This window comes from Chaetodon auriga, chromosome 22 (assembly GCF_051107435.1).
Source record: "Chaetodon auriga isolate fChaAug3 chromosome 22, fChaAug3.hap1, whole genome shotgun sequence".
In the NCBI taxonomy this organism is placed as follows: domain Eukaryota; kingdom Metazoa; phylum Chordata; class Actinopteri; order Chaetodontiformes; family Chaetodontidae; genus Chaetodon; species Chaetodon auriga.
This window is the reverse complement of record NC_135095.1, coordinates 2,190,522-2,211,888: the sequence shown is the minus strand read 5'-3', so window position 1 is coordinate 2,211,888 and position 21,367 is coordinate 2,190,522.

The following is a 21,367-nucleotide window of genomic DNA, read 5'->3' as shown; positions in this document are numbered from 1 at the left end:
AGCTGCAATCAGAGCAGGAGATGTTCAACCCTCCATGTCCAGACTGCAAATGAATCGCGCATGCGCAAACCCGCCACTGGCTGATCGTACCCTGGTTTACAGTCAGGGCGGGATACAAATATAAAATTTTCCTTGTCTAAAATAAATCACTGCATTTGATCCACACAGCCTCAGTCACTTACACTTCCGCTAACACACTTTGTGGGGTTAGTGTTGGCGATTTGTTGGTTTGTGTGTAAGGATGGGAATCGAAAACGGGTTCTTGTTGAGAAACCAGTTCTCAGTGTTTCAATTCCTCAGAATCATTTGCCAATTTTGCAAACGATTCCCTTATCAATTCCAGTGGGCACGAATGACGTTGCGCGTTGGGCGTTGCACGTTACGTAGCTTACGCAAGCTACACAACGTGTGTTGCTCGAAAGCAAATGCTTGAAAGTTTGGTTACATTTCACGAGAAAGGATGACAATAGGGCAACTTGCGATATTTGCAAAGTGGATATTTCATCAAAGGGAGGAAATACTAGCAATATGCAGAAACATTTGCACACACAGCATGTGATAACTTTGAATGAATGTCGCGTTTTCGATCCGCTCCGGAGTGAATCTTAGTGGCAGCAACATTAGCACATCCTCTGCTGTTAATACTACAGGTAACTAAGTAACTAACACTGCCATTATGTTAGCGCCATTTGCCTCATCGTAAAACCTGCTATTACTAACTGTTAAGTTAAATGAAAGCCTTCTCATGCATTGCATTTAGATGACCATGACGAAAGACAGAGTCTGACTGGCTCAGAGGCTGGCAGTAATCGCTCCAGAGGGGTATTCCAGGTAGGAGGTTCAACAAACTCTGAGTTGACTTACTCTGAGATGGGAAACTCTGAATATCCGGTTCCAGAACAGCCATTCTGAGTTGGTTCAATCAACTCTGAGTATGTTCACCTTGTGTTGCGCGCGTGCACAACCACTAAAAAAAGGCATCATCAATGCAGCCCCGATACCACGAGTCACCATGACAACTGACTAAAAAAAGATCAAGTTATTTTACCCCTGATAGAGTTGGAGGTCTTATTGCAGGCCTAAGCAGAGTATGAGCACATATTTAAATGTAACACCTCTGCAGCAGCGAAGGAGAGAGAAACAGCATGGCAGAAACATTTTACCCGAGTCAACGCCTAAGTTTGAATGTACCATTCCACTGACTTAACATTTAACCTTACTTATGATCGTAGCATACAGTTATGAAAATAAATTGGAATAAAATCTGTTTTTCAGTTAGTTGCAATCCAACAGGGGAGAAACAAACTTGGAAGCAGCTAAAAATGAAATCTAAAAACATCATTCAAAAAGGTAAGGCATATTTTGCTAGGCTATGATTGTACCTCACTTTGATTTTAATTTCTTTTCTTTTTTTTTTAATTGACTTAGGCTATTAAACAAAGTAAATATTAATGCAGTGGCTACTTCAAGTAGTAATTTAAAGCCCTAACAACATGTTGTTTTAACACATCATCTCACTTAATACCCCACTGAGTAGATTAATACTTGATACAATGTTTACACATTTTTATTTTATATGTATTGAAGTCTCTCGCCCATTACCAGCTGGGATAGGCTCCAGCCCCCCGCAACCCCGAAAGGGATACGCGGGTATAGAAGATGAATGAATGAATGAATGAATGTATTGAAGTCATGTGACGATGTGTACACGAATACTCAATAAAATACAAATTTAAAAGAGATTAACATTTGAGTTCTGCTCAACCAACAGAAAGAAGGCAGAGGCCTAAAAAACAGGTGGAGGGCCACCTCCACCACCTCTGACAGAGGCGGAGGAGCTGACCCTCAGCCAAAACTGTGACCGACGGTGGCTGAAGGCATCCCCGGGGGAAGCTCATCTGAGCCTGCCACCCCCCAGGACACAAGTGCTTACATCAGATGCAAGTATACACTTGTGTCTTTTTAAAAAATAAAACTTATATTATATATATAAAACTATATAAAATAGGGTTAGGATTAAATATGTTAATGGTTGAAACTATACCATAAATCCTAACTAATCCTAATAAATTATACCGTTTGATGAAAAGCGGTAGCGTTCGAACAGATATTCCTCTGGAAATGACAGGAAATCTAATCTGGGTCGGAAGATTCTCTCGTGACGTAAAGCATTTCAAATCAGTTGGGCTTTGATATCAATCGGATTAGGAGTGAATGGGCAATCGATGTCTAACAGCTTTCTTCATGTGGGAGGAGACAGGTAGAAACTCAGGGTTTCTTAAAGTAAACCTGCCAGTGAGTAGGTTATGTTCACAGAGTCTGTTACCATGGTGACTGACTCAGAGTTTCGGTTGCTTCTCTTTCTGGAACGGAAAACTCAGAGTTTCCCTGATCTCAGGCTTAACTTACTCTAAGTTTTCACATAACCCGCTTTCTGGAATACCCCCCAGTTCATGTCTACCTCTAGCTTCCGAGTGGATCAGGAGATCCAACTGTACAGAAGCCTGGCCCCCATCCCCTGCAAGGATAACGCCACCTTATGGTGGAGGAGCAAGAGAGAGACTCTGACCCTGCTTTCAGGACTGGCTGAAAGCTTTCAAGGAGCCCTAGGCTGTGGCCCTCTTAGGACCTCACTGTTGGGTTTATAAGATCATGTTTTAAACTAAACAAAGTTGATGCTAATCGACCTGTTTGTTCGCCTTTTTTCCAAATGAGAATCGATAAGAGAATCAATAAAGAACCAAATTGTTAAGCAGAATAGAAAATGGAATCGGAATCGGAAAAATGTTAGCAATTCCCATCTCTATTTGCGTGTGACATAGAGGTGCATTTTGGTATACTGCTGCTTATTTTGATGGAGCCTGTGAGAAAGAGAAAGTTTTCCCCCGTGTGGGAACATTTTGATGTGATCTCTCCCAATAAATTAAGTACACTTTCAGTAACATTATTACATGTGTTTTATGTTTGTTATGCAATGGTTTTCACAGTTTTTTCTTTTAATCCAAGGTGAAGTGTTTGCTGTGTGCTAAAGAACTGGGACACAACAACACCTCATCCATGCTGAGGCATTTTCTGTTAAGCAGCACAGTTTTATTACTTTGTTTCTGTGTTAAGTTTTTCTGTGTTATGGCTGGGGCTAATGTTTTGTGTTTGAGTTTTCCCCTCCAGTGTGGCAGTGGAGGTGTTGCTAGGCTGGTCAGTGGGGCAGACGACACACCTGAAGCATATCTACTCATTATCTCTCCATTTAAGGGGCATGCCGGAGATGTCTTGTTGCCAGATTGCAACTTGATGCTAGACTTCCCAGCCATTTGTCTTGAGTGTTTGTACCAATCCTAGTTCTGAGAAGTCTGTGTGTGATTCCTCCTTGCCTAGGTCATTAGTAGCTTGTTTGTTTTTCTCTGCCTTGTTTTCTAGTTTGCTTGTTCCTTTTGTTTTGCCTTTTTTCCTACCCGCTTGCCACGGTGCAGTTGAGTGTTTGGTTAAGGGCTTTGTGTTTGAGATTGTGTTTTTCGTTTGTAGTTATTTATACTATTGTATAGCGTTTTTGTTGTTAAATAAACCGTTCTTGTTTAAAGGGCTCCCTTAGTTCAGTGCTTTGTTTCTGCACCTTGGGTCCTACTCAAAAAACTCTAAACACAACATTTCTGTGCTTTGCATGAAAATAATGAGGGGAATGTGGCTGGACCCAAACCAGCCCATATTTTGTTTATGAATAAAAATAAAAGTCCTGAAGTTGCACAAGCAAATTCACTGCCCTCTTCATGTTCACAAGCACATTCACTGCCCCATAACTTGTTAAAACACTGCGACAGTTTGAAAACAAATGTTCCCTGTCACATCAGTCTACTCCTTTCCTGCTACCACTCTCTGTTTCAGCTGCTCACCTGCTCAGCCTGCAACCTTCACCAGCTTTCCACACCCACCTGTTCAATCACTGGACACACACCTGGAATTCATCACCTATTCAGTGCAATACTTAAGACCCCCTTCCACTACCATACCTTGCCAGATTGTTCTTTGCCCTGATGCAAGACTCTCTCGGATCATGTAATGTTTTTGATGTGTGTGTAGAAAAAAAAAACAACATAAAAAATAATGCCTGTTTTTAGGAGTGTGTAAAACCAACTATTGGTGGTTATGGGTGTGGAAATTGATGGATAGGAAATGTGTGATAAATTTATTGTAATTTAGCAGGTCTCTATGATGATTTATTGGGGGTGAGAGCAGCTCTGACTTGGATCAAGTACACAGTAGATAGACCGGGTTAAAATAATTTATTGTACTCTCCTCTAAATCATTAAAATAAGTCCGGCTTAAGTCCTAGCCCAGTTAAAATGATTTTAAAACTGTGTTAAAAGGCTAAAAGACCACATCTTGAAACTAAGAGCTACAAGGCTAAAAGCCATTCAGCTTCCCATAAGTTGGGGCAACGATGGCAGCGTCCAGCCTGTCGCTGTGTGTAGCTCAATAGTGGCACTCCTGTTTTTCCTCCTTGGCTGCGCTGGCTCTCTTCCCCCAACTTCACACACCAGGGGCCGTCCACCTGATACACATACAACTCCCAGCAGTATCTTGCACAAACTTAATCAATCAACACACCGTTCTTGTTCAAACAGAGTGTTACTACTTGCCTTTAGGGATACTCACAATGGAGGCAGAGCTCCTTGCTCTGCCACTGTGTGTGTGTCGCATCATAACACTCCGGATTTTCCTTGCTGCTGGCTGGTGGCTGCCTCTATTCCCCGTGTCCTCATGGTGTCTGCCTCCTGTCTTGCCTTCGCTCTTGTTTCTTTGCCTTTTGCTCCTTCATCTGCATGTCATCTGCCTTCTGTCCACAGGTGCTCCATCTTGACCTGGCCAGTAGCTACTAGAATGGGTCCCAAACACTGCAGATGCAGCTACTCTCTGCACAGCCTCTTCATACAGAACCCTATGATTAATTGTTACAGCTGTTTCCGATGCCTCTGGATGTGCTTGCAGCCATTTGGCTGCATGGCAATAGTGCCAGGGCCGCTGGTCCGACCGTGGTGCCAAGTTGCTCCAGTCCATCATCTGTCTTGCCTGATAAGCAAAAAAGAGATGTAGAAAGTAACCCGAGGGATGCCTCACTGGACCAGACAATTCCTTACACAGAAACGATACAAAAATGCTGTCCAGCTTCAGTGGGAGGTGTGGCACAGCTCTGCCCCTATTTTCAATGCCAGCCAGCATATGTGCCCTTGCTACATACTCATAGTGGCCTCCCCATATGAAGGTGAAAATTGGGCACATGAGTGGCCTCCTCATGCTGACAGGCAGTGGGTATACGTATGCCAAGTATAAGAGACTAGGCAAAATGTCTATTTTCAAGGCAATCTTTCACACACTGGTCAGCCCGAATGGCTGCTGCCAGGGGCTCCATATACAGGACGTAAAGCAGAGGTGAAAGCGGACACCCCTGTCTTACAGCATAGTGCGATCTGAACACTTTGCCCAATGACCATTAACTCAACTCAACTCAACTTTATTTATATAGAACATTTCATACGACAAGCGTAAACTCAATGTGCTTCAAGATACATGAGTAACATAGATAATAAAGTATTACATATAAAAACAAGCAGAACATGATAAAAACAAACAGGATAAGAAGGTATTGTTATTATTATTATCAATATTCTTAGAAGGGAGATGATAACAATAATAATACTAATTACCAAAACAAATAAAAAAATACACTTAAACCTAACTAGAAGCTTGCGAAGAAAGATACGTTTTTAGTTGGCCTTTAAAAGAGAACACTGTTGTGGCAGACCGTAGTTCATGTGGAAGAGAATTCCATAATGACTGAAAGCACCATGAGCTGATTTAGAATTGATTTTAGGTATAGCGAGGAGACCTTTGTTTGATGATCGCAGGGATCTCTCTGGTGTGTACTCAGTGAGCATGTCAACAACATAAGAAGGAACCAGACCATTAAGACATTTAAAAACAATAAGAAGCATTTTAAAATCAACTCTTTGTCTTACTGGGAGCCAGCGAAGAGAAGATAAATAAGGAATTATGTGATCAGACCCTTTAGTTTTTGTTAAAACTCTCGCTGCTGCATTTTGAATAAGCTGGAGTTTATTTAATGACTGCTTTGTCAGTCCAGCAAGAAGCGAATTACAGTAGTGCAGCCTACTGGAAATAAAAGCGTGAACCAGCTTTTCAGAGTCTGACTGAGACAAGAAGGATCTAACTTTTGGTATATTTCTGAGGTGGAAAAAAGGCAGTCTTAGAAATATTAGAGATGTGCTTCTGGAAGTTAAGGTCAGCATCTAAAATTACACCCAAGTTCTTGACATGATCACATGGTTTTACAGACAGAGGAGTTAACAAAGATTTAATTTCATTCCTTAAAGCCTTTGGTCCAACTAACAGAATCTCTGTTTTATCATGATTAAGCTGTAAGAAATTCTTCGCCATCCAAAATCTGATATCTGTGATACACTGGATGAGGTCGTTTACTGGGCTAAGGTTATCTGTGGAGACGGATATGTATAACTGTGTGTCATCGGCATACGATTGATATGAAATATTATATTGTCGTATTATGGACCCAAGCGGAAGCATGTACAAGTTGAACAACAAAGGACCTACAATTGACCCCTGAGGGACTCCGAATGGAATGCCAGCCTCATCAGATTTACAATTACCAATGGACACAGTGAATGATCTTCCTGTGAGATATGAAGAAAAACCACTTTAAAATGGTGCCTTTAAAGCCAAGACAGTTTTCAAGGTGCTGAAGAAGAATGACATGGTCCACAGTGTCGAATGCTGCACTGAGGTTGAGGAGTACCAACTGAAACCATGCTCCCACTCCAGTGTACAGTGTGGGCAACCACCCTACAAAACCCCAGCCAAAACCCAACCTCTCCAACACCCTAAACATAAAACCCAAATTAACTCTGTCAAAGGCCTTTTCCTGATCTAGGCTCACCACCATAAATGGCAGGTTCCTGTCTCTGTCCATGCCACAACATCCATGAGCTGTAGATTCCACCTCGCTGAGCACCCTGCCACCCCGCATGTCTGGTCCTCCTGGACCACATGCGGAAGTGCCATGCCCAAAAGAGTCACTAAGACCATTGCCAGGAGTTTATAATCAGCACACAGCATGGTCAGCGGCCACCAGTTACTGAAGATCAGTGCGATCCCCCTTCTTATACAGGAGGGAGATCACACCTGTGGCCGAGGACCCACCCATGGCCCCAGACGAGGGCACTGAGGACAGCACCTCTAACACCACTGGCCCAAGAATGTCCCAAACCTCACCACACTCAACTGGGATACCATCAATGCCAGGTACTTTCTGCCTGTTCATCGTTTTGAGAGCCCCCTCAAGCTCCTTCACGGTAAGTGGGGCTTCCAAAGCCTGTGCTATGTCTCCTGGCACCCGTTGATTCAGTAAGTCCAAGAAGACCTCCCTTCCCTCTATATCAACATCTCTTGCCATGAAGCTGGCACAGCAGTATTCAGTGGCAACACGCAACATCCCTCCAGACCCTGACATCACCACACCGTGTTTGTCTTTCAGCTCAGTCACCACCTATTTTTGCCAGCCAGCCTTTGCCAAACCAAAAAACCCAGCAGAACATGTCTCTGCATTATCCATGTATTCCCAGCGTGACCACAATAGGTATGCTCAGACTCTGCTACCAAAGATGTCCCTGAGCTCTGCTTTTAAGGAGTCATAAGCCTGCTGAGACACCGAGCCACCACAATTTGCCTTTGCATACTCAAGTTCAAGCAGGCTCTGAAGGCAAAATACCACCCTCCATGCACACCTCATCTTCCTTTTACAGTACATCAAACAAAAATCCTTAATCCTCTCTTTGGCAATTTCCCAGCACTCAATCACTCCAGTGCACATCGATCTTAGTCCTAATAAACTGTTGAAAAACAAAAGGAAATTCTGTCTGAAAACATCCTCATCCAGCACACTAATGTTAAGGTGCAAAAACCTCAAACAGTAAACAATTATGATCAGAAAAAAAAAAAAAAAAAAAAAAGGGAGCAGTCTGCCTGCTGACAAACCCAAAGATGTAGCAAAAAACAAATAATCCAAGCATCTGGCTATGCTCCACGAGTTATGCCATGTGGAACCGTCCATGAGTGGACTGACCATCTTCCCCCATCCACCAGACTATGACTGGCCTTAAACTGTGAGATGAAACGATCGCTTGTGTCACCCCCTTTGCCCAACTCCATGTTAAAGTCACCCCTACAATCACCTGCCTATTGTTGGCAAGGTGTGGTTGTACTAACTCAAAAGTGTCATCTAAGCTGTGTAATAGGAATTCTAATTATTCATCTTTTCTGTTACTCAATCGTAAGTGTTCACTGTCTTAAAGTCAAATGAATAAACTATGTCGTGTGTGTGTGTGTGTCATAATCTGCTGTCCATGATACCACTTGTGCTATTATCTACTGATTAAGTGAACATTTTGTCCAGATTGTGCAACACACTATGACGTGCCTATTGTGCTGACATTGTTCTGATGGTAGAACAAAGTCATCCTGTTTACAAGATAATGTATTGTATATAATCTAACAACTTCTCTTGCTCTGATCTCTTTCTTGCCGTCTCACACTCGAGGCAGCAAGGAAGGAGTCCTATTGGGACCCTCATATGCATCCTCACTTAATGGGGATGGTAACACATACAGACCATGAGAGTTCGGGATCCAGCCCAAATTCTGCTGGGAGCAGGTCTCCTGCATTGCACTGAGTCGGATCCCTTACTCTTTTTCTGGACTCTTGCCTGATACCCCTGTCACCCCACTCTTGGACACCACCCTCTTCTAAATGTGGCAATGCGACGAGGGTTATATTTTACTTTAGTTAAGTATGAATGTCCGACAACGCCACCTAGGGGCATTTCACCCCCAGGAAAGATGCTAATACTGACCACAGGTCACACAGGTCCGACAGACACTAGAAACTGACGTGATTCCACATGAAAATATACAAATAAAAATTTATTAATAACAACTTTTTAATAGAAACAGAAAAAGAAGGGCACAGGGCTGAGGGCTCACCAGGCAGAGATGACTAGCTGAGGGGGAAAGGGAAGGGTCCTGACACTGCACACCACACGTGAAAAAAAAAAGAAACACACACTATTAATGGACACCCAAGTGCACGGCTACAAGGAGTGAAGGGACCACCACCACGGGGGGCTCAGTCAGTCCCTCGCCACACCGTCCCAACTGCGCCTGCCCAGCGAACAGAGAGGAAAAAAACAATTAACAAAGAACATATATTGAGGGATAATTAAACCCAAATCCCCAAAACCTACTTAACAATAACTAATGATAAAACGAACTGCAAACCATAAGCATCATACAAAAATCAGAACATGTACAAATAAGGACAACTGAATTGATAAAGCTTAAAAATAATAAATAAAAAAAACCCAGACAAAAGGAAAAAAAAAAAAGAAGAAAGAACTAACGCTAACAATAACAACGATAAAAAAAAATTAAAACAACTGCAAGCGAGCAGTAGCAAAAGCGCAGCGACAGAACAGCAGTAGTGCAGCGGCCGCTCCAGAGGTGGAGGCACTTCGACAGAACAGGTGCAGCCTCCCAGGTAGCAGGCGAGGTAGCCGTGAAGAGACCCAGCTTAACACTGCAAGCAGAAACCAGAGTCAGAGTCCTGCGCGGCTCCGCATAAGGGGCGCCAGACAGAAACGCCTCAGACTACCTCAGGAATCCAACGCAGTGCGTGAATTATTACGCGCAGTTCCGCGCCACAAGCGCACTCCCAGCCCCTCACCTCCGGCAAGAATACGGCCGACTCCACTAAAAAAAGCAGGAAAAGTACATCAGGCCCGCCACTACCATGACTCCAAGACGCCGCAGTGGCCTTGAAACATACCTGATGAATGAATAGGAAGGAGGAAGCTCAGCGACCAGCGTCTTAAGACAGCCACGTGGATCCACCCAGCCACGCCAAACAATGCTCCCGCATACAACCCAGCTCCAGCAACAGAGAATGACGCACATCTGAGGCGCGTGGCCCTTCAGCAGATAAAGCTGAGCACAGCCCCGCCCCATCATCAAGGTGAAATTGCACCCAGCCTAGTGACATCCGATGGGGGGGGGGGAAAGAAACAAGCCCACACAGCCATTTCTACTGACTCACTATATTAAAAACCAACAAGTGGAGACGGACCATGCCGTCCCTGCCACATAAACATCCTCCGCTCCACCCTCAAAAAAAGGAGCAGCTGCCTCCACTTGCACTGACGTAATTGGAACAGCCCCTACAGGTGTAGGTCTTCCCCATGTGTCGTTGGCTCCCTCCTTAGCACTGCTTGCAGTGACAGCTTCAACAAAGGTCTTCTTGCACCCAGGACAGCTACGATACAGGTGGTCCAGTCCACCACAACCATGACAGGTCTTTGGTGCTGGGCCTCATGACCTCCCTGCCCACAGAAGCAGCAGCAGTCCCCAGTACAGTGGGCCTCTGTGTGAACCAGACTGCCGGCAGTGCTGGGAGAAAGCTGGTTGAAGGGAGAGAATAATACAGATACCCACGGTCCCCACCAAGGCTGAAGAATGCAGGTGGATGCCTGAGCTGATCAGCTCCTGCAGGGTCTGCATTCAGCAACACCTTGAACTGTCTTCTCTCAGTCCAAAACCCCAAGGGATCATTTACATACTTCGCTGCTGACACGACTTCTGCATATTTCCCCCAAAATTGGGACAAGGCTATGTCTGTCACAAATGGGTTGAACATGTGGATTGTAACCATCCAGAAATTTGGTTTATCCAAATTCAGAACCTTGTAGCTTGCTAAAGGCATTGTGTTGGCTTCTTTGCTGCAGACCTCCATCAAAGCTTGTTCCTGCTGGTTTCATTGAATACAGAAGATCTCTTCAACTTTCAAACTCAAAAGCCCCATGATGACTGATTGGCAAAAACATTCTCTGGAAAGCACATCTGCCTGTGTTGATCTTGCTTGGAACCGCAGCGTGTATCTTAGCCCGATCTTTGGCATCAACTGATTGTTGTTGGCCAAAAGACACAACAGTTTGCTGGCCCAGGACACTCCCTAGAACAGTGCGCACACATCATGGTACAAGCGTTTGACTTGCGCATAAGAAGGGCAGGCACTTAACACCTCCCCCCAAGAAATCCCTGGCTCAGCCCTGAGTGTTTGTGACCGACGGCGCCGTTGATATTCACAAATGCACGAGGCTCAGCGGCAGAGCCATACAAAAAGATGTTCAACGTGTTGCTGTTCCTTTCTGTGGCAGGATAGCGCTGCACTCCCTGCCGTGAGGGGCACCTATAAATAGACCAGGTCGGACCCGTCTCGTCCTTTCCGCCTCCTCTTCCTCCTTCACGGAGCCGACAGCGTGTGTGGTGGCGTCTCGCTGGTTTGCAGGTTAGATCTCAAAACAAAGGTATGCATGCTCTGTGTCTCCTCAATCAGCTCGAGTTAGTGTGTGTTGTGGGCCTGGCGCTTACCTCAGTTTCGCTCCGTCCGGCAGTGCGGTGTTACCTGGAGCCGGGCTGTCTCCCTCGGGTCAGTGTGTGTGTGGTGCACTCTCTGCGGGTAAGACACTCAGTTCTCTGCCGTTTTATATTACACTGCCGATGGTTTGGTGAGGTGTACTGATTGTTTTCTCCCGGCTGTCGCTGCTAGAGTCTGGGCTGTGCGCTTCCTCCTCCTGCCGCTGTGACACCTCCGATCCTGCACCTCCGATCCTGCTCTCCGTGCGCAGCCGTCACGCGCTGCTGTGAGCCTCGCTGCTGTCCTGGCTCTTTTCTTCTTGTGTCCTGGCGCTTTCTTTCTTTTTGTGTCCTGGCCCTTCCTTTCTTTTGTTTTGGTTCTCCTTCTTTTGCCTTGGCTCATTCTCATTTGGTTTTGTCTTGGCTTCGGCGTTGTTTTGGCTGGTGGCTGTTCTTCTCTCTTCCATTCTGCCGGTGTAACTGCTCCCCTTAGTGCGGCTCTTCGTGGGACTCCAGCCGCTTTAACTCGGTGCTCTGGTTCGGCCTGCACCCGACTCTCTGATCCGGCCTTGTTGACTGCAGCCAAAGACGGTGGCAACACAGCCTAGACAAAAGTTGCCGGTGTGCGCCAGAGAGGCGTCCTAACTCTTATTGCCACAGAGCCATACCCGCCAAGACTGTTTTACATTAATTTAGAGTGGCAGACATTTATTGATTGTTTGAGTTTATTTCTTTTCTATTTCTTTTCATTGAATTATTATTGATTGAGTTTCTGTTATATTTGGTTAATTGTTTAGAAATATTTCTTTTTCCTGATTCTGATAATTTGTGATTTAGTATAGTTTCTTTTGGGTTTGGGGTGGTGATATTTTGTTATGTCGTGTGTGAGGACTGCCTTGATTTTATGGTTTTAATATTGTTTCTTTCTGTTGACAGGTGCTGAGGCCCAGAGCGGCAGCGGTTCCCCTGGTGGTGGTTCCTTTTCACTTTTTGGTTTGCAGTGTCACGGGTGTAGTGTAGTTTTGGATTCCTCCCTTTTTTGTTACCGCTGTCGTGGTAAGCCCCAGCCCTGTCCCTTATTTCCTTTGGCAGCTCCTCACATCACTCCTTACCATTGTTATCATTATTTCGATTTATTTAGTCTGTGGCTCATTATTAAATTGTTTAATAAAAATACTTTTATAATTGGAAATCACACTCTCGCCCTGTGGAATTTTTGAACCGTATGCCTTGTTTCAAATTGACCACTGGTAGTTTACAGATCTTGTTATATCTTGGGGTGAAAGTCCCCAGGTGGCATTGTCTGCAACCTTCCCTATACCGCTCGCCTTGCCACATTTCCACGGAAGACAATTTCAATTTTTAAATTTTTTGACGTTTACTAAGTCCATTACAGGGGTAACATCAAAGTACACAAATTACTTAGACGTGATGACATGGAAGTTTCAGCTTTCCATTTAAATACCATTGCAATTTTTCCATTATTGTTATTTCATCTAAAATAGGTCATACATTATTAAACAAAGGCGTGTTTGGAACTCTTCACTGCAAAAGCTTTGTTTTCATTTCTTTTGTTGATTTACCTTTTAGAATATAATCATTAATGTTCAACATAGATTTCATAACAAGTTCCTGTGGGACACAAAACTTTCTCTAATTGGCATCCTGCAAAGCTGACTAACTCATCATAGTCAGGTGCCCTGACTCTTTTGGCTGTTTCTGAAAAGTTCCAAACACTTCTGTCATTTGACTAAGACATGTGGTGCGTGCACTTTGCACATAAAGTTGTTTTCCTCTTTTCTATGAAAAAAATAACAAACAGCCACCTGGCATGTGCTTTCTGTCTCTGAGAAAGCAACCACAGGCCTGCAACAACATATAAGTCTAAAAGCTGATGAACTTAAGTCATAGTCGATGACCATTTTGTTTATCTTCAACACTATGATGAGGGGAGAGTGCGTACACAGATTATGCAGTCGAGATTCCCACATGTGGGGAATTCACACAGGTCAGCACATCCCTCAGTGCAATGGATGCGCCTCACCATTGGTGAACCAATTCAATTTCAATTTTTGACGCTTATTAAGTCCATTACAGGGGTAACATCAAGTACACATATTACTTACACATGATTAGATTTTAGTGTCAGCTTTCCCATTTATATCCCATTACAATCGTTCCATAATTGTTATTTCAACTAAAACAGGTCATACATTATTAAACAATGGGGTGTTTGGAACTCTCCATTGCAACAGCTTTGTTTTCTTTTCTTTTGTTGACTTATCTTTTAGAATATAATCATTAAAAATGTTCAACATAGATTTCATAACCATTTCTTGTGGGGCACGAAACTAATCACGTCATAACTAATACATTTCTTGCTTTCCATAGACTTTTTTTTACACAGTTAATGGTGGCCCACCAGTTGTTTACCTCAGCTGTTGTTTTTCTTGGCAGAACACCATATGCTGTGTCGTCATAACAAACAGGAGCTCTGTACAGGTTTTGCAGCCATGGTGACATAAGTAACCAGACACCTCTAACGGCAGGACATGACCAATAAAGGTGTTGCACAGTTTCATTGTCACCACAGGAAGGCCTAGGGCACTTAGCACCATGGGTGCATTTCCTCCTCTCAAGGAATGCTCTTGTGGGTAAACACCGATGGACAATCTGCCAAGTCAAATCTTTGAGGTTATTGGTTAGGATGGAATTATTCACATTTGACCATACTGTCTTTGAGTCCTTTCTGGCACGGTGGCAACACTGTCACCTCACAGCTAGAAGGTCCCGGTTCAATTCTCGCTTCAGGTGCTGGTGGCGTGTCCTCCACCATGCCTTCAGTGCCTGCTGCTCAAGCAAAAAAGGGCCTTTCTGTGTGGAGTTTGCATGTTCTCCCCGTGTTCACCTGGGGCATCCTCCATAAAAATACCCCCACTAAAAACATGCAAGAAGATCACCACCTGACCAATGGTGACGACAAAGGAACTGGTCCCCGGGCGCCGGTTGGCTGGCAGCCCACCGCTCCTGTTCTGCCACGGAGGAAGGACTGACCGAGGATGGGTTAAAAGCAGAGAAAGAATTTCACATATGCACGGCGTGTGCAGTTTCCCCCTAACTCTGCATGTTGTGTTCATTGTGACGAATAAAGGATTTTTGGCCAGGTTTGCACATATGGTCTGGTTTGTGGTGGCCTTTTCTGCCATGCTTTAAGCACACCATGCCCCACGAAGCAAAATGAGCCCAAACTGGGCCTATCTCAGGCTTCTGACAAGCTTTAATAATTGGGGTCACAAACATAGACTTTAGTTTACTCTCAATGTCTGGGATACCTCTACCTCCTTTCTCCAATGGCCTGTACATAATTTCACGTTTTCATTTTTCATGTTGCCCACTGCATAGAAACTGAAAAATGATTTTTCTGAGGGTCACCATGAATCTGTGTTGAATCGGGAAAGTTGTTGCCAAAAATGTCAAGGAGGCAAGGATTTCTGCTTTTATGACCAGGGCCTTCCCAGCCATTGATAGATCCCTGTCATGCCATTGGAGGAGCTTTCCTCTAATTTTAGGTAACTTTGACTCCCAATTGATGTTTTCCATGTCTTTTCCTATTTGTACTCCTAAAAGTTTGATTGTATCGTTTTTCTGTATGAGGCCTAGATGTTCCATGGGCTCTCTCCAGTTAAGGTAGAGTATTTCACATTTCTCTTTATTGACTTTTGTTCCTGATGCAGCAGTTAAGTATTCGCAACGAGACAGGGTGTCTCTTACTGATTTATTGTCTGTTAGAAGGAGCGCTAAGTCGTCCATATACAAACTGAGTTTTGCTTCCTTACCTGCTGTCCCTGGGATTGAGAGGCCTCTGATGTTTTTTCGCTGCTTTAACGCACAAGCCAAAGGCTCAGTTGCAAGGATGAACAAGGTAGGGGAAAATGGACAGCCTTGTCGTACACCTGATTTTACTTTGAATGGGGCAGTGTAATTTCCATTTATCAAAACTTTACTAGAAATGTCTGCATACAGTAGTTCTACACATGTTCTAAACTTACTGCCAAAATTGAGGTGGGACAGGACAGTTTTAAAGTACTGGTGACTGATACTATCAAAAGCCTTTTCTAAATCTAGCCCCAAGATGGAGAGAGGGAGATGCCGGTCTTGAGCAAACAGGTATGAATCTCTGATTAGAGCTAGGCTGTCAGACATGGACCGGCCTAGGACCCCACATGTTTGGTCTTTACCGACCGACTTAACATCAACTCCCAGCAAGGTTAAAGGTCTCCAGTTTTTCAAGACCTTCCTGTCTCCCTTTTTGTAATGAAGGGAAATGATGCCTGTTCTTAAAGAAGAGGGTAGTGCACCCTTAGAGAAACTCTCCTTGAGTGTTTTGGGCGCATGCGCACGCAGCGACCGGCAGTGGAAAGTTGGCGTCTCTGTTCGAGTCTTTTATGTTTGCTTTCTTATGTTCTAAATGTTTTTATGTTAACCCAGTGGGTGTCTTGTGAGTGAGAGGACTCGCCTAACGTTGATCTGACATGGATCTCTTTTATTGTGCCCTGTTGGGGTTTTTATTACACTTTCTGTCAGTGAGCGATGTCAGCGGGGCTGTCACCCCGGAGAGGACACGTCACGTATACTCCCATGACATGTTGCTGCAAATAAACTGTGCAAGCACTCGAATGACGGATGTCATACTACGATTGCCAGCGTTTATTCAGAGGGACCGAGGTCCCTTCACAAACGGCGTGAGGAAGAGAAGGAAGCGAGGGAAACGAGGAGGTGTCAAACTGCGCCTACGGAAACAGCAGCTCAGCAGGATCCCTCTGCCCTCGGTAATCTTGGCAAATGTCCAGTCCCTCAGGAACAAAGTGGACGAGCTTCAGGGGAACGTTCGGTTCCAGAAGGATTTTAAAGACTGCTGCGTCCTGGCTTTTACGGAAACATGGCTCAGTGAGCAAGACCGGGGCTCTGATCTCTTCCTGGATGGCTTCGGGACCCCGTATCGGCTCGACCGCAGTGCTGAGGTGACGGGGAAAACACAAGGAGGAGGGGTATGTGTATATGTGAACAACCGATACTGCAGCTCTGTCACAATCAGAGAGCAGGTATGTACAACAGACGTTGAACTCTTGTCTGTGTCGTTGCGCCCGTTTTATTTGCCCCGCGAGTTCCCTCAGATATTCATAACGACGGTATATATTCACCCCAAGGCAAACGCCGCCTCTGCCTCCCGCACTATATATGACATCATACAGAAACTGCAGACTTTATCTCCGGAGGCCCCAAACTTTATACTGGGTGATTTTAATCATGTCTCACTGGAAAAGACCCTAACAAACTTTCATCAATATGTCTCCTGTCCAACCAGACGTGGCAAGACACTGGATCTGTGTTATGGGTCTATTAAGGATGCTTTTAAATCACTCCCTCTCCCCCCCCGGGCTCTGCAGATCATAACTGTGTGCATCTCCTCCCCACGTATAAGACTGTTTTAAAGAGGGAGAAAGTCCAAACCAAGGAAGTGAAAGTATGGACAAATGATGCTGTGTGTTCCCTGCAGGGGTGCTTTGATTGTACAAACTGGGGAATGTTTGAGGAATCATGTCAGGACTTGGATGAACTGACTGATGTTGTTTGCTCTTACTCAGCTTTCTGTAGAGATATGCTCATACCCAGCAAGAGGGTGAAAATTTACCCCAACAATAAGCCATGGGTCAACAAATCTGTTAAGTCTTACATAAAGAAAAAGAAACAAGCATTTCAACAAGGAGGAACATCAGATCTACATACAGCCACTAAAGAGCTTGAAGTAGAGATCTTGAAGGCAAAACAAAGCTATAAAGTTACGCTGGAGAACAAAATGGCTTCAAACAACCTCGGCTCAGCTTGGTCCAGTATGAAAATGATCACGGGCCTCCAGAATACCAGAGCTGGCAGCACTAGTGTCACTTTAAATGGTTTTAGCTCAGATAGCGATTTTGCCAATGCTCTTAATGGTTTTTATAATCGTTTTAACATGTTTGATTTTAGCAGAGAAATACAGACATTAAGTCTTGAATTGTGTGACAACCAGAATTTCTCTGTAACACAGGAGGAGGTTGAAAGAGCATTTTATTCCACAAAGATTAATAAAAGTCATGGACCAGATAACATCTGTGGTCGGTTACTTAAAACCTGTGTAAAAGAACTAAGTCCAGTTTTCAATAGAATTTTTAACAGATCCTTGGAAGAGCAGCATGTCCCCAGGATTTGGAAAGATGCTGTTGTTGTCCCAGTCCCCAAATCCAGTCACCCCACGGTACTGAACGATTTTAGACCAGTAGCTTTGACCTCGATGGTCATGAAAATCTTTGAAAAAATCCTGAAAAATACAGAGAATATAATCGATCAATTGCAGTTCGCCTACAGGTCGAAAAGGGGAGTGGAGGATGCTACACTCACTCTCCTTAACTTGCTCTTTAAACATCTTGAAGGAAGTGGGTGTCATGCATGGCTTTTATTCATTGACTTCTCCTCTGCCTTTAACACAATTCAACCGCACATTTTAACTCAGAGACTTTTAGAGCATTTTAACTTGAGTAATAATCTTGTGGGCTGGATTTCAGACTTTTTAACAAACAGGACACAGAGGGTCAGAGTAAATGGCTTTTTATCTGACAAGGTGTGCTCCTCCATTGGTTCACCACAAGGGTGCGTGCTCTCACCCTTGTATTTTATCCTGTACACTAATATGTGTCAGAGTGCTTTTATCATTGACGACTTTGTCAAGTGGTGTGAGGACTCACACTTTCAGCTCAATGAAACCAAGACTAAAGACATGGCCATTGATTTTAGGAAAAATGCCAATACTCCTGAACCTATCACAATAAAGGGGCAAGTCATCGAACAAGTTAAGTCTTATAAATATCTTGGGACTATCATCGACTCCACTTTGAATTTTAAATTAAACTGTGAAGCTGTGAGCAGGAAAGGACACCAGCGTCTGTTCTGTCTGCGGAAGTTGTCCCGTTTCCACATTGACAGGACCATGATGACACTTTTTTATCGTGCTTTTATTGAGTCGGTTTTAACTTTTTCACTTGTGGCATGGTTTGGAAACCTTCCCATAAGAGAAAGGAACTCACTGAACCAGATCGTTAAATGGTCTGGTCGGCTTATTGGGGAGTCACAGCTGTGCCTAGAGTCGCTGTACACCAGGCAGGTACAGCGACTTGCCAGCTCCATTTCCATTGATGACTCCCATCCACTGGCATCTGAGTTCCAACCGCTCCCATCTGGACGGAGATTCAAAGTCCCGAGAGTTAGGACCACTCGCTACAGGAACAGCTTTGTTCCTGCAGCGGTCTCTCTTTTAAATAAGTCTTGACGCACTTTACTTTGTGTGGTCTGTCTTATTTTAATGTGGTCTTAACTTACTTACTTATTTATTTATTTATTTATTGTTATCCCACTGTTCCTTGTATCATGCTTTTATGGTTTTAGCATGTTCTTAACAGGTTTCATATTGGCATTTTAATGAGATCGAGTGACTCTTAATTATTTACTTAGGCCTATTTATATTAGTCTCTTTACCATGATCAGTGAGCTGCTAAGAGTACCTGTCATGTCTCTTGTCTGTGCTGTTTTAACCTGTTTTTCTGTATGTGTCCTGTGTCTTTAATGTTTGTGTATAACATTTGAGATGCACTCTCCAAACTGCAAAACAAATCTACCTACGGGTACCAATAAAGTTACCTTGACCTTGAACAATTGCAGCAAAGGTTCTTTAAGTTGGTCCCAAAAGGTGGCACGGTGGCACGGTGGCAACACTGTCGCCTCACAGCAAGAAGGTCCCAGGTTCGATTCTCGCTGCGGGCACCGGGGGTGTGTCCTCCACCATGCCTTCGGTGCCTGCTGCTTGAGGAAAAAAGGCCTTTCTGTCTGGAGTTTGCATGTTCTCCCCGTGTTCACCTGGGGTATCCTCCATAAAAATATACCCCCACTAAAAACATGCAAGAAGATCACAAAACAAATCTACCTACGGGTACGGGTACCTTTCTGTGTGGAGTTTGCATGTTCTCCCCGTGTTCACCTGGGGGTATCCTCCATAAAAATATACCCCCACTAAAAACATGCAAGAAGATCACCACCTGACCAATGGTGACGACGAGATGGGTCCCCGGGCGCCAGTCTGGCTGCCCACCGCTCCTGGTCTGCCGCGGAGGAGGGACGACCAGGATGGGTGAAAAGCGGAGGATAAATTTCACCTCGTGTGCAGTGTCTGCATGTACGTGTGTGACGAATAAAGGGGAATGTCTCCCCCCGATTCTTCTTCTTCTTCTTAAAGACGCTATAAAACTCTTTGGGCAAACCATCCAGGCCAGGGGATTTATTACTCTGCATGCTCTGCATGGCTCTGGTTAGCTGATTGATTGTCAAGTCTCTCTCGAGAAATTCTTTATCTGTATAGTTAAGTTTTGTGGTTAAATGTGACACTGATTGACTGTCCGGATACAACTCTGTCTTGATAAAGATCACAGTAGAATGACTTGATAACATCAGGTACCCTTTGAGGATCACTCAACTCTTTTCCTTCTTTATCTAACACATCTTTGATGCAGTGCCTGGACTGGACTAGTTTATTAAAAAAGTAGTGGGTACACTTTTCATTCTCTTCCAAGTGTTGAACTCTGCTCCTTATAAGCACACCTCTACTCTTTTCGTTGCACAACTTGGTCATTTTTTTTTTGAGTTTTGCTATGTCCTCATTCACCTCAAAACCAGACAGTGAAAGAGAATAGTAGCGTTGCAATTTAGCCTGTAGTCTTTTTTGGAAAGCTTGTTTCCCTGCTGCTTCTGTTTTACCTTCAGACATAAAAAAAACATTCTTGTTTTACATTTTACATCATCCCACCACTCTCTGTTGAGCAAGTGCTACTTAGCAACAATTCACCTGAAAACTTACTTAAACGACAGAGATTACTGGATGAACTCAATGGTCTACTGAGACAGGATGTAGAATTTATAATCCATCGCACTAGGCAGAATCACTACATGAACAGTGCACGCCCCAGCCGTCTCCTCGCTTCTAAATTGAGGACAAATGAGGATTTAGCAAATATTGCAGCAATTAGGACTGAAGATGGTACCTTAACCTCTGACCCTATAGAAATTAACACCACTTTTAAACTATTTCATCAAGATCTATACAAATCAGAAGTCAGCTTTGAGGAACAAGTCTGCAAAAATTTTTTAGAATCCTTAAAATGACCAAAATTAACTTTGGAGGCGAGAGGCATACTGGAGGCTCCCTTTACTTTGGGGGAGCTGGAAAAAGTGATAAAACAAATGAACAAAGATAGATCTCCTGGGCTGGATGGTTTACCCCCAGAACTCTTTGTTCATTTTTGGTCCCGGCTCGGCCCATTGCTGCTGAATATGATAAATTTTGCTATCTCGAATGGTTCCTTCTCCACCAGCTCAAATATCGCTGTGATAACTCCTCTGTTGAAGAAGGATAAACCGCCTACTGACTGTTCTTCTTATAGGCCATTGAGTCTTCTAAACTGTGAAATAAAACTCTTCGCCAAGATTTTGGCAAGCCGTTTGGAGAATTATTTGCCTCATCTGATTCATCATGACCAAACTGGCTTCATTAAGTCTAGATTTGCATCTGATAACGTCCATCGCCTCCTTCATCTCATATATTCAGCCTCAAGATCAGACGATTCCGCCATCCTTTCGCTTGATGCAGAGAAGGCATTCGACCGACTGTGGAGTGGAATTATTTATGGGCAGTGCTTAGACATATGGGCTTTACAGAAGGTTTTATCTCCATGGTCAAATTATTATATAATAATCCATCTGCAGTGATATTAACAGGTAACCTTTGCTCATCT